Genomic DNA, 14,957 nt, shown 5'->3' on the forward strand with positions numbered 1-14,957 from the left:
GTTCTCAGGGTCCTCAAGATGCTGGTAAAATTTACCAATTATTGGATCCCCCTTCTGAGCAGTAATCAAATCATCATCAGGGGTCTCCTTACTCCATTGTGCAATTGAAAGGTCGTTGTGAGCATTTGTCTGGGACCTAGTGATAGCAGTGACCTGGATTTCCCCCAACAGGGACTCAATCTCAATTAGATCCCCTTGGATGGCCCCGGTTTTGGCCAGCTGATCAGCTAAGTCATTTCCAGTTTTGTCTGGTCCCTCTACTTTGGAATGACCCTTGATCTTTTTCCAGTAGATGGTCATCCCATTCGATGTGACCAGATCATCAATGTTTTGGATCAACTTCCCATGTTTCAAGGGTTTGTTGTTAGCACATAACATGCCTCTGGTTTTCCAATTAACCAGGTGCTCCACGAACCCGTTCCGTACATAATCCGAATCTGTGATTATGACCAGTTCGTGGAGTTGATGCTGGACAGCAGTGAGGATGGCCTGATGCACAGCCATCAATTCTGCCACCTGACTACTTCGGGGACCAATTTTGTATCCAGCGGAGGGTTCTGGGGACTCATTCACCCATGCATTCCCTACGCCAGCCACCAGTTCTTTCTCCCCGTTGTTGTCAACATGGTAAGAGCATCCATCCACATAGACAGTGGGCATTCCCTCACACTTGTCCTCTTCAAAGACTTTGTGTGGGGAATTAAGGTATGCCTCCGTGTTGTCCTTTATTTTTAGACTTTCGTCCTCGAGACAGTTTTCTCTGGCACAATCATGCAAGTCAGCCAGACCTTGCGCGAGGGGACTCTTCTTGTTTTGGCCATATCGGACCTCCACAGGAAAGCCTTGCATTGACAGAATCCAGGAAGTAATTCGGGAATTACTCACATTTCCGGCCCGGATTCTATCACTTTGGAGATATTGCAGAGGCTGGTGTGGAGTCTCCACTATGATGTGTTCCCCCTGGATAAACGGGCGGTAATTCTTCAATGCCCACACCGTTGCCAGGAGTGCCTTCTCACAATCGTTGAATTTCTCCTCCACAGAGGATAAAGTTTTGCTCGCATAGGAGATTACTTTATTGACCTGGTCATGCTTTTGGTATAATACTGCCGTCAAGCACGTATTAGAGAACCCCGTCTCCAGGAAGAACTCCTTGTTTCTGACAGGGTAAGCTAGGCAAGGCGCTTGTGAGAGACTTCTTTTGAGTTGTTTTACTGCCTCGGCTTGTTCTGGACCCCATTCCCACTTGACCCCCCCGTTCAGGAGATGAATCAGGGGTCTGGTGATCTCTGCGTAGCCCTCAATGAACTTCCTGCTGTAATTAGTCAGTCCAAGGAGGCTCCTTAGTTCTCGCAGAGTTGTGGGGTCTTTCAGTTTCTGAAGTGCTTCCACTTTCTTTTCCTGGGGACAGAGGCCCTGAGGAGTAATCTCATGCCCCAAGAAATTAACACGGGTTCTACACCACTGTGCTTTCTGAAAGGAAAGTTTTGCTCCGGCGGCCCTCAACTGTGTCAGAACATAACGGATCTCCGCTATGTGTTCCTCCACAGATGAACTTTTGATGAGGACATCATCTACATAAGCCAGGTTACCCCTCGCACCCAGGTCGGGCATGGCCTTATGTAGGAAAATGTTGAATTCATTGCCGGAGTTGAGGTATCCGAAGGGAGTCCGGGTCCATGTGTATTGCTGGCCCCCAAAGGTAAAAGCCAGTTTGTATTGGTCCTCCCTACTGACAGGCACGGTCCAGTATCCATTGGTCAGGTCTATTGCTGTGAATACCTGTGACCCCTGGATCTGGGCCAGCCCTTGGTCAATGTAGGGCAGAGGCCATCGGGACGTATGGACCCGTTTGTTGAGCTCCCTAAGGTCAGCACAGAGTCTCCACTGGCCGTTTGGCTTCAATATTCCCAGCACCGGATTATTGAAGGTGCTGTGGACTGGACGGATTATACCCCGGGACTCAAGGTTCTTAATTATTTCAGTAAGGGACTCCATTGATGCGAGAGGCAAGCGATATTGCTTCACAAACACAGGAGTCATGCCAGGGTCCGTGGGGATTGTTGTTGTGTGGATGTCAGTGCGACCACAGTCATATAAGTCTACCGCAAAGAGATCTTGGAAATCCAAGAAAACTTGTTTCAACTTTTGCTTTTGTTCCAGAGTCACACAGGCATCAGCTAGGTTGACTCTCTCTTCCACCATCTGCCTGAAGCCTGGAAAGACTTCTGGTTTGGCTATTTCAGCGGCCTCCTCCAGCTGGGTGGAGAAGTCCCTGGTCAGAGTGCTGATTTGGACTGGAGGCTTCAGGTGGGAAAGGCAGCCCTCATGGACCTGGAAAATCACCTCATCCCTCCTGAAGTCACACGTCACATCTTCCTTACCATAAGGGCAGGAAGTGTACACCAGGAAGTTCCCCCCATGCCGGGTAAAAATCCTGTCTGGTGTTGTATTGTCCTCACTGTCACTGTCAAAACAGTCCTTGGGGATTGGTCCTAACAGTTCATTTCTAAGATCAATGGAGAAATGTCGGTCATCAACCGCCATTCCAATAATGGTGCCTGCGGCTAGAGTAATACTCTTTAAGTCGCTGTTATCCACCTCTATTGGAATGGTGTCATGTTCTATGTTGACTAATGGTGTTGGGTTTACCCCCAACCCTTGCTGTTGGAGAGAAGCATTTAGATGTATGTAAGCATCAGGGTTTTTCAACTCTTGTCCCCTTTTAACTTTCACTTCCATGGAGAATTGTCGGGTCCTTTCTGGGATGGTGACTTCCTCTTTAACCTGAATTTCAACTGCATAAGGTAGCAATTGAGCTGACCTAAATGCTTTTTCTGGATCATCAATGCCCATGGGATTATCCGCTAATCGGGACCAAGCTTTGAAGTTTATTAGGTCCAAACTAATGGCAAAGCGATTGAGAATGTCACTGCCTAAGTAAAAGGCGGCAGGGACGTCTCGCACGACCCAACAATTGTGGACTATGCTCTTGTTGCCAATGGAGATTTTGAGCATAAACCTGCTTGGCAGGAGATGTTTGGAATTAGGTGCTTCCAGGTCCATTTCCCATTTGTCTATCAGTTTGAAGGTGGGAATGGCTGGATCTTTTGGGAGTTGGCGAAACATGGCTTCGCTGATGAAGCTCTTACCGTTGTTCACACACACTCGAGCGAGAACAGAGTCCTTCCCATCATTTAACTGAACAGGGATGAACAACTGCTCTCCAATTTGCTGAATATCAGCCAGGCTCTGAGCTGATTTCACATCTTTCTGGACTATAGGAGTGGGAGTTTCTGATTGTGGATTAGTATAGAATTTCAGAGTGTTTCCTTCCAGCGTGGAATACCACCTTAAACTGGAAGGAAGGTTGATTTTCAGAAACAGAGAGGACCCCCATCACCAGTCTGTTGTCCTACTGCTATTACTGTCACGTCTGGAATCTGGTTGTTCTGGAAGTGAAATTCTACTTGGTCAGATTTTTGTTCAACCATGTGGCAGGTGCCGTTTAAACTAACATGGTTGACACTCTGTTTTAATTTTATTGGTCGGCCAGTCTGGGTCCAGAGGACCTTGTTTACGCAATCTATTAGGGGTGACAACCTTCTCAGGAGGTCATTCCCTAGTAAACAAGGGGTGCCCTCTGGGGTCACAACTATGACCGGGTGTTTCAGCTTGTGTCGCCCAATTTTAATGTCCAAATCTGCCGTCCCCTCGACAGGAATTTCCTTCCCGTCAAAGTTCTGTAGTTGTCCAGGAAGAGAGGTGAGAGGAATTTGGTAATCCTCTCCCCTTCCTGCATTCAGTTCGTCAAAGGCCCTTCTGGACAGAAGGGTAGCTTGAGATCCCGTGTCCACCAGTGCCGAGATTGTACCCTGCCCCTGTACTTGTACCGGGGCATAATATCTTCCCTCCTTCTCCTCAAGGGGGCACAGAAAATGCACATTGTTGGATAACTGGTGGTCTAACTTTCTGGTTTTGGACATCGATAGCGAAGAGATTTGGGCAGAATTCTGTGGAGAGTCTTGGGAATCTGAAAGAAAAAGTTGGCAACTGGAGATCAGAGCCATTGTGGGTTCCCCTGGTTCCGGTTCTGGGCTGCCCCCCCCTTTTTGGAGGCAGTCCCCAGGATGGGTTTGAACCAGGGGATTTTCTTGCTGTTGGTTCTGGGATGAGATGGTGGGTGGCGGTAGCTCAGTCTCCACATCTCCCCAGTCTGGATTTGCATCCCTAGGGACCCATTTTTCTTTGGGAGGAGTTCCCCCTCTCTGAAGGAGAAGATCCTTTTCCCAGGATCCTCTGAGGATCCCTCTCCCTCAAATTGGAAGATCTGTACCTCCTCCTCAAACTGAGTCTGTTTTGGTCTTTTGTTTCTCCTACCCCCCCTCTGCTCCTTAGGAGGCAGACTTTCAGGGGCAAGAGATTTTGTTTCCGGTTCCTGGGTTTCCATGGGCTGTTTACAAGTGAGGAAGGAAGCTTCCTCCAAGGCTTTACACCCCCCTTCCCTTTGTGCCTCCTCCCTGGGAACCGGTGAGTTATCGGGGTGCTGCCCCCGTCATTGTTCTGGAGCACCAGGTCCAGAGTTGGGTGCGTTCTGCGCCGGCATGCCGATCTGAGGGTTCTGCTGAGCCCTCAGTATGTGACCCAGATCCCGCGCCATGTTTTGAACCTGGCGCTCTAACTGGGAAACCCGCTCAGGCTGATACGGGGCCCTGTTTTCTCCCCTGGGCTGATCCCGGGAAGGGTAGCTGTCCCTCCTCTGGTAATACCCCGGGTTGGGAAGATTTGGGTACCCCTCCACCCTTGGCCTCCCCTCTCCCGGATTCAGGGGTCTGGGCTCAGGGAATTGGGGAAAGAAGGATGGATGGTTTTGGGGCTGGAAGTCAGGTGGATATCTGGGGAAAAAGTTCTGCCCAGGGTTTGGTAAATTTCTGCCCTCCTGTGGGAAGTTTGGAGGGAAGTTCTCTGGGTTAGGTGCTTGGCTGGATCCCCCCCCTTGGGCTGGAGGAGTCCACACATAACCCGGGATGGGTCGATTTCCCTTGTAACGGGGACTTACATAATCAGGAGAGCGAGGGACCCCATTTGTGGGGCTGCCTCCTTGGCTCCCTGTCTATGACTGGCCCGAAGACCTTCTGGGCCTAGCATTATTAGGTGCAGGTAAGTTTTTAGGCCCCCCCATCTCCAAATCCAAAACGGGGGTGACCTTTACCTCTGCAACCTTGGCAGCAGCAGGGGTGCTGTTGGCTTTGGGGTTTTTCTGGGCATTACTTTTGCTATCTATCGGTTTCTGCACCTCATAGATCCGGGTAGACTGTTCAATGACCCAGTCTAAAGATCTTTTCTCGTGAAAATCCCTCACGAGCTGGGTCATGATATATTTGGGCAAGGCATGGAAAAACGTATTAATAAATTCCCTGCTATCCGTGCGCACCCTTCTTGTGGTCTGTGCAAAAGCACGCTTTAACTCCTGCACAAATTCTTGTGGGGCCTGATCCTCCCCACATTGCAAATTGTAGGCTGCCTTGCGAGCCTCTTGAGGATTTCTGTGAACAGAAAAATGTTTCAAGATGGCCGCCTTATAGGTGGACCATCTTAAATGATTTTGGTCCTCCAGCCCTGCAAAGAAACTGGAGTATTCCGGGGAGAAGGTCCACTTTACATACTGAATACAGCTTTGGCTGTCCTTCAAATGGAAAGTCTCCATCATTTGTTCAAACAACTCTAAGTGCTCCCAAACAGAATACTTAGCGTTCTTATGGTAAGGCGTGATGACGCTCCTGATCGCCTTAATCTGCTTTAAGGGGTCCTTTAGCAAGGCCCTTTTTGCCTTATTGGCCTTTTTAGTTCGGGTAACCCTTGTCCATTCGTCCTCGGACTCAGAGGCACTGCTCCCAGAGGTTCCCGTCTGTTCTTCCAGGTTTTCCCGGATTCTGCGAGCCTGGGAATGGCTGGCAGAATGTGGGGACCTGGTCTCCTGTGTCCTGCGCAGTTCAGAGGAGTCTTCAGATTCCTCCTTGCTGCCAGGATTTGATGGGTACCCCCTCCACTGACCTAATTGGGCAGAGGTTTTCAGGATGCCCTTAATGGGCCTACTCTCCTGGGGTTCCCCATTGAACTGTACTGTACTTGGGTGCCCATACCCGGATGCCCACCCCTCCATTCCTGAGTGGTACTGGCCTATGAGCCCCATACTCTTAGCTGGATAGTAATCTGCCATCCCTGTGGCCCTGTGCTCATGTGCGCCAGGGGACATGGGGGTGGCAGAGTCCAGGGACTGAGAGGTATGAGGGCCTCTGGTACTAGGGCTCCTGAGGTTATGCTCCGGAGTTTCCATTTCCCAGCGAACCTCATCTCTATCCGCCCCTGCTCCCTGTTGCAATGCAAGAGCCTGCATTTGTGCCTTCAGTTCCTCAGTTAAGGCCTTACTAGACTCTATCAGTCTCTCCTGCATCGCTACCTGTTGTTGGAGCCTATCATTGTGTTGACAGAGGGCCTCATTTTCCCTCTGTGCTTCCTGGTTGGTCCTGGAGAACTGGGCCAGTCTTTGCTGCAGGAGGTTTACCTCCTGAGTCCCATCCCTACCGGCCTGCTCCTTTCTTGCCAGAGCATCTTCCACCCTTCTGGTGTGCTCTACCAAGTTCTGGTTTTCTTTTTGGAGGTCACCCAGCCCCTGGAGGGCCAGGTGATTTTCTTCAATTTCCTTTTTTAAGTGGCAGACTTCCTGGCCTAAAGTGTCTCTTTCCTGACTGAGATCCTGCATTTGTGCCGCCAGGTCGTCCCTCTGCCTTTGGAAGGCACCAGCTTTCTGGCGCTCCTGATCAAACTCTGCCTGGGTATCCAGGTCTTTCAGAATTAGTTTGTTGCTCTCTGCCTTCACTCTATCTAGGTGGCCTTGCAGGGTGACTACCTGCTCAGCACATACCCTGTTGAAGTCCAGTTGTTGCTCCAGCTTTTTCTGGTTTTGCAGTAGGGAGTCCAAACCTTCTTGGTATTCCTTCTGCAAGGCCAGAAATCTGGTATCCTGTTCTACCTTTTCCTGTTGCAGCACATCCATATCCTTCTTTATTTTAATGATGTGCTGCCTACTATCATCTTCTGACTCCTGGCTCCTCTGCAGCCTCTGCTCAGAAGAGACCAGGTCAGATTGGACCTTCTCTAACACCATCTGTTGCCTATTTGCCAGATTTTGGCTTTCAGCACATCTATCCTGCATGTCTCCCATATATAGGTACAGGTATGCTGCTATCCTGGCAATCTTATTGTGTTCCTCTTTGGCCTTCGGGGCCATGTATAGTTCACTCAGGGCCACATGTAGGGGACCCTGATCTCTATATATATCTGACCCTGTTTCAGTGACCTGTTGCATGATGGCCTGCAACCAGACTGTTTGGTCCTGGTGAGTCCACTCACCTCTCACAAATAACTTATGTAAGAAGTGCTCTCTGGCTATTTTCATGTCTACTAGGGTCGTCATTCTAGAGATTGGTCTCTGTCCTGACTTACAGAAGTTTGTATTTTATTCTTGCAAAACAGACCGTTTCCTAGAGCGTCCCTTTTGAGGAATGCTTCACAGCGTAATGCAGCGTGGTGATCCGACTGGATGTATGTATCCCGTCAGTTAGCACACTGTATTAAGCTGCACAAGTGGTATTCTAACCCAAACGTCCGGCTCGAGCCCCCAATTTGTAAGAGGATTCAATTCAACACTACAGCTAAGTCAACGCCTAGTCTATAATACTGAATGAAAACCCTTATTGATATATCTTTAGGTCCAGTTCATGCGTTCTTGATGACTACCCCTATATAACACCCCTCTCTTGGAATCCCCCTGACCCCACTGAGCCAAGAAGTAGTTCTGTTTTGCAAGTTTAAAAGGTTTATTTGATAATTTAAAATATATATATATCACACTTTATGATAAATTAATAATTGAATAGCACACTTAATCTGATATGATAAAGATCAACAACGGAGAATCTGGCACTAGCACACTTCTTATAATCACTAATGAGTTGACATGAAATGGATAAGGTAGCACACTGGTAAATAGGAACAAAAGTATAATGTGGTAGAGGATGCTTTATGTAAGCTCAGGTGGATGCAATATTCAATGAATGCAGTACAGAAAATACTCAATATGATTTCAACCAAACAATGTAATCACTTTTCTCTGGCAATCCCCTCCCCCCCTTGATGCAAGGCAAGGAAATGGAAGGAAAACACACAGTTCTCAGAAATGCAATCAATGTAAATCAGTTCACCCCAGCAAGCTTACACTACAGAAAACAGATAGGAGTTTTGAAAACACAGGCAAAATGCTTTGATATGTGCTAGCAATGGATGAGAAATATGCTGGAAATGCTTTTAATTCCCTTTCAGAGGTTCAGGGTGAGTGGTATCTAGTTAATATTAGTCCAGGCTCACACTAGCAATGATGCAGGGATAGTTAGCAGGTTAAACGAATTTCTGGCAAATGGAAGGCAAGCAGCAGCAGTTTTTACATGTGAAGAAATTTGCAAATCGCGGTAAAATTCGCGAATGCGTGTTCCGCGATTGCGGTAAAACTATAAGGGGTAGGAATGTGGTTCTTAGTGCGATTCAAAGCTAAGATTCTAAGCTTTCAAATGAAAGTTACTGCAAGTCTCTAGCACAAACGGTTGCGGAGATATGCGCGATTAAATAAAGGTCGTTTTTCAGATTTGAAATTTTAAAGTTCAAAAAGACAAGTGCAGCTTGCAACTAGAAAATGACAAGTGACAGCTTTACAAATGACAGGTGACAGATTTGGATCTATCAGGCAGTTCTACTTAGGTTAAATAGATTGAAGTAGATGAATTTAAACTAAGAGATTGGTTCTACACAGTTCTGCTGGGTACTCACACTATATTCTTGAATTAAATGGGCCTCGTCACGGATCTGGTCAGGTTTTAAATTCGCCTCTGGTCTCTGCACTTCACAGTGATCTGGGTCAGCTCTCTCTGGTTCTCTGGTCTGGGTCTCTAGTTCTGGATAGATTGAAGTCTCTAGTTTGGCTCTCTGGAGGTTTGATGGAGGTAAAGTATGGATTTTTCCGGCAGAGCTTCCAGCGGCAGATGGATTTGAAAACTCCCTACCTAAGTTTCAGTGGTCCATTTATATGTTCTGCAAGTGGGTGTGTGTGTTTGGTCATAACTAAACTCGCCCCTCTCACTTGTCATTGGTCAAATTTCCATTCCCCACTTGATTGGGGAATGAACTGTGAGTCAGAGGGATGTCATTTTATGGCTTGCAGATAGGACGCTCCTCTGTCAGATTGCACACATTCTATATTTGATAATAAAAGACATATTTCACAGTTACACAGTTGCTTGAAATTACATATACATGGTGTGGCTGAATTTAGCCATGTCTCTGTCCAAATCTGCTGTTTCTAAGAGCTTGCATTCAGAAATGGCACATAATTGACTTTTTAACTGATTTTTCAATTTCTGACATTGACCCAACTTTACATCCATGTGCGCAGGGAGTATGGACATTAACTGATGAAGTTTCAGATTTTTAACATGCATACATTTAGAGTAATATCCACTTTTCCGCTAACACCCCCCTGAACATACCACCGGTTCTAAAAACCTCTTAAACTGTGGGCAGAAAAATCACAAGAATTATGGTATCATTTATAAAATTTTCACATGTCCGCTCTATGAATGATCCATCTTTTTAAAGTTATGTTCTGGCTCCAAAGGGGTGTGGTTTCCTCTCAGCACAAGGTAGAAATACTGGTTTATCCAGTTCTGCCAAGCCAGCTTGCTCTCACAGACAGTGCCCCTCCCAGCTTCTGCCAAGAGGAAGCTACATTTTACGACCGCTGTAATAAAACCTTTGCATGAGTCAAGACAGGCTTTGTTCAGAGCTCCTGTAGAGCACAGGTAATTCAATTATCAGATAGATGGCATATCCTTAGTGTGAGCAGCAAAAGGGCAGCTAGGCCTGGGAACACAGCTGTGACTCAAGTTTCACTCCTGATGGGGGTAGTTGCCAGGCAGAATTCAGTTCCTTAAGCCAGACTTTCAGCTAACTGTCATGTTTTTTGTTGCTTTTTAAATTAACTTGCAATTTTACACATGCAGCTAGAATGCTGATTCTAAGTGCAAAACTATGACATTTCAACAGTTACAAAGGCATGTGACACCAAACATAGGTCACTCATTTAATCTAAACATTTTCGATTTTAGTGTCTTTAAATCCAGTGCAACTTAAACTGCTGCAATCCACAGCTCAGCCAGTCTTGTTATAAACCTTCAAGTCACTTCAGAATATCACTTTACATTGTATCCACCTCTCAGTAAGTCTTTCTTTAGCCTGCTTTGGGTTCATTCAGTTTTACACAAAAAAGTAAAATCTGGTGTGGTTTTAAAATGCCGGCTTTTGGATAGTGGTGAGTACTGGTACTGCACCCATTTTTGAGATTTAAGAAATGAATTCCCCACCATTCTAGGTTGCATTTGGCAATCAGCATTGCCATTCCCAATGGTTTCAGACTACTGTGCGGGTAGTTCAATGGTGGTTTTAAAGCGCTTTGAAGCTAACCGGCGCTACTGTTTTTCCTTTGGCAACCCATTTCCCTCATGGCAACCCGGCCTTTCATTCTCGCACTGGTGGGTGGCAAGTGAGGCAACCATTTTGGTGTGCGCACAAACTACGCAGCTTTCCTGGATTTCGGCGCACATGTGGGTTTTCCGCCATCTTGAATTTTCTAAGCCCACAGCACCAAATGTTGTAGCATGATAGCTTAAACGTGGGTCAGGACACCCAACAACACAAGTGTTTCTAGCCGCCACTAGTAGTTCGCAATGACATCCATGATGTATCCCTTGACATCACAGATCAACTGCACATTGATGGGATGCCAATGTTTCCTATTGCAATAAATGTGCTCTTTGTCTCGGGGGGGTTGCAGCACTATATGGGTGCACTTAATGGTTCCCAGGACCAGGAGAAAGTCCACAAATGCAAAGAATTGCTTTCACACTCTCTGCCTTGCCTGCAGTGTGAGTGGCACTTGAATGTGCCTAAGTACATGTGATAGGATGCAGCCTTGTGGATGCACTTTGATTTTGTGTACTGTGATAGACCACCCAAAAAGGCTGTGGTATGCTTGAATTATCCTGTTGCCAGGATGTGTAAGGCTTATAGCACATGATGGGTGATACCAGGTCATTCTCCCACTCCCAGACCATATCTAGGATGACATGAAGTGGCAAATGATATGTTCCATGAACCTCCTCATCTGGCATCGCAAATATTGTTGTTCAAGGATGGAATATTCTTGCCCTTGTCCTTTCATATAGTAATATCAGTGATAACAATGTAGGATCCATCATTGTAGCAATCATATGTTTATTGAGGTTGCCTTGCACTTTTAAGCATGAGCTTTTACTGTGTTCTGTGCTTTGCAAAGGGTAACAGTTGACGATAAGATCGCGGGACGATCGTTCTCCTTTGAAGTCAAAACAAATGCGCAATAGCTTCTCTAGTGCTTGATGGGGCGTGTTTGTTGTTTGCATTGTGCTTCCCTCCACATGCCCATATCTATCTATCTATCTATCTATCTATCTATCTATCTATCTCACTCTCTCTCTCTATCTATCTATCTGAGTTTTTATTTTGTGCCACTAACCCGAAGGCCTCAGAGCACTCACAGAAGGAAAAAACAGACAGACACAGTGAAACAAGCTAACACAATGAAGCAAGGCAGGAAAAGGAAACCGAGACCATCCTTGAAAGCCAAAAAATATCAATGTATGTTATAACAGGTAGGGATAGTCAAAGGGTGGAAGTCAAGGAACCATTTTAAGTTACCCATGTCCCGAATGAAAGAGGAAGGTTTTTATGTGCTTCTTAAAAATAGCTATTGAGACACTTTAAGTAAGATGTTTATGCATTGAGTTCCACAAGGACGGAGCCCATTTATTAAAGCTGGCACCGCCAATCTTCTTCAGTGAGGACAGAGGTTGAACCAAACCGATATTGCAATTAGATCGCAAAGAGCATCCAGTTGATCTCTTGAGCCATGAAGGCATTTAAACACAATAGTTAAGCCCTTGTGCTCTAGCCTTTGTTGAATAGGAAGCCAGTGAAGACTGCTCCTAGCTTCAGAAATGTGTGCATTACAGTTTAGTCCACTCACAGCACACACAGCACTATTCTGAATGACCTGCAGGGACTTAATTTTTGCCTGGGAGGAGCCAATTAAGAGACTGTTGCAATAATCCAGTTTCCAATTCACAATGGCTGCTGCAATCATGGCAAGATTTTCTTTGGTCAAAAAAGGCTGGATCTGTCAGTGGGGCTGTATGAAGAAGCAGCAAGAGGATTTTAAGTAAATACTCTGCCGATTAAAAGACAGTTGATAGTCAAAGAAGACTTCCAGTGGCTCAACAGTCTTAGAGATGTGGATATTGTGTTGACCAATCAAAAAATTCTCATAACTTATTTTCCTTGATAAATGAGGATTTAGAATGTTCTGCACCCTTTGGATTCTTTGAACTGGCTCTTCTTGTGCCTTCTATGCAAACCGGAGGGCTGGCGCCAAATCCGGTCTGTGAATCGGAAATTGTTTATTTGCGCATCGCTGTGTGTACTTTTATGGTGCAAAGTCACTTTGCTCCACACTAAACATTTTGTGAATGAGGCCCTTGGACTGACCTTTTTGGAAATGTGCATGTCATATATGGCTAGATAGTTATTATTTGAGTGCAGACTAAGGCCCAAAGGCATCTAGGCACTGAAAAGGGCAGCAATCCCAGGACAACCATTACTTCATACTCTGACTAAAGGAAGAAGAAAGAGATTAAACGAGATGGGTTTTCAACACTCTTCTAATAGGCTTTTTACGGAGGCGCCGGGGACCAAACAGGGGCCAAGTGACTAGGGTAAATACTGTGGATTCCAGAGATACTCCTTCCCATGAGGACCGACCACCAAAACATCAGTTTTGCTTCCATTCAGTTTCAACCACTTGGCCGACATCCAGCTGCCTACTTTCTCCAAGCAGTCCTGCAGTTTCTTAGATGAAACAAGGCAATCCAGTTAGTGGGGATAGTATGACTTTGTATTTGTATTTGCATTTACACATTTCCCTACAGAATACAAGTGAATGCCAGATGCACTTCAAACGATGCACCTAAGGAAAATGTGAAATAGAAATGTTAATGTTGGTGATTTTATTTTCGACTTACACACATATTACTCATCAGACACTCATTTCGAGCCACATTTTGTTAGATGTATAGCCTTCAGTGGCGATTACATTGGGACGTTTCACCACAGCCCAATGCTGCAAATTCTATGTGTATGGAGAATCTCAACATGCCTGTCCCTTGAATGCACGCTTGGTGAAAACTAGCGACAGAAAAACGTTTGTGAGTGAACCACCATTGGCACACAATAAACATATTACTGTGCCAACATACCTACAACTGAAGAATCGTGTGGTAGGAGTTACATTCTCACGAATACTATCTGTAATAAAGTGTTGTGCTCCAAAGTGAAGACATGCACCAACGTTAAGTGTTTTACACACCAAACAACAACAAACCAGTATGGTACTTGACTATGTTCTCTTTTTCGTATCTGCCTCTTCATGAGCTTACTGCAATCACAGTCTCGAGATGAGCCACCTAGTGGTGGCACTAGTGGTGGCACTGGCTCATATTATGACTGGAAACGTTGTTCCGTGGGACACCTCCCACTCTACATGGCCATAACACAATAACAAGTCAGAGAACGTTAACTACACAATGGGCCTCATTATGAGTGTGGCGATAGCCATGCCCTTATTAAGGGAAAAGCTACCGCCAAACTCGCTACCGGCCCGGCACTCGCGAATGGGCCATTACCGGCCCATTACGAGATGAATGGGCCGGTAATGGTCCATTCGTGGGTGCCTGTATTGCCGGCCTCCCGATCCCCATTCTGCCCCATAGGTCAGAATGGGGGTCGGGAGCATGGTTGCACCAGCACCGTTAATAATGGTGCCAGTGCAATCACGAGTTCAGCTCGCGGGTGCCGGTATGCACAACTGGTCAGACCACGCGTGCAGTCTGGCACCGGCAAGCAGAACTCGTAATGTGGCGGAGAGGTAACAACAGCGCCGGTAGCATTACCGGCGCCGTTGTTGCCTTTCCGCCACATTCGTAATGAGGCCCAATCACTTTCACTGTGTACCCATCAATGTTTTCCTCAAATCCACGAATTAGGTCTGAGGAAGAAGAATATGTAGTGCCCAGTGGACAGTAGTTCACATCGAGTGATCGTGGGCATGCCCTGCCTGTACCTCTCCATTCCCCCCACTTTCGTGATGTGGAAAAATATTCTAAACATCGAGTTTAAGCGCTTGGTAAAACACCCTAGGGATTTACATGTACTAAACACAGTGGAACATTCACTCTGTATTAAGAACACTGGCGTTTACTTTTTAAATTATTGCATTTTGGGAAAGGAAGACGGGGGGCAAATACAAGAACACACCTCTAGGCATATGTGTCCATATTCGCAGGGTAAACCACACAGAATGTAAATATTTGAAAACTGTATTTTTACCTTGTGTCTGTTTACTTAAGATGTGTCTGGTGTAGCTTCTGAAAAACAAAATGAAACCCATTCAGTACAAACCATAGAAAAGTCTTCTGCGAGGTTCTGATGTCACAGACATTCCCTTATGAGCATTCTAGACTTTAAAAACAAAATATTCCCTTCAGAGCATCCCATAAAGCTCATGCAAATAAAAAAAAAACCTCCACATTTCCGACTATAAGACGAGACTGACGTGCTTTGATTAGTTACACATGAGACTACATCGTCTGCTTTTTTTCAACAGACCCGTACGCACACACACGTGGACATGCATGGGTTACAGCTTTTATGTACAGACACACGTAAATATTGTGTCCACAACAGGCTGACGGTCTGTA

The sequence above is a fragment of the Ambystoma mexicanum genome, chromosome 4q (assembly GCF_040938575.1).
Source record: "Ambystoma mexicanum isolate Mex_15411 chromosome 4q, UKY_AmexF1_1, whole genome shotgun sequence".
In the NCBI taxonomy this organism is placed as follows: domain Eukaryota; kingdom Metazoa; phylum Chordata; class Amphibia; order Caudata; family Ambystomatidae; genus Ambystoma; species Ambystoma mexicanum.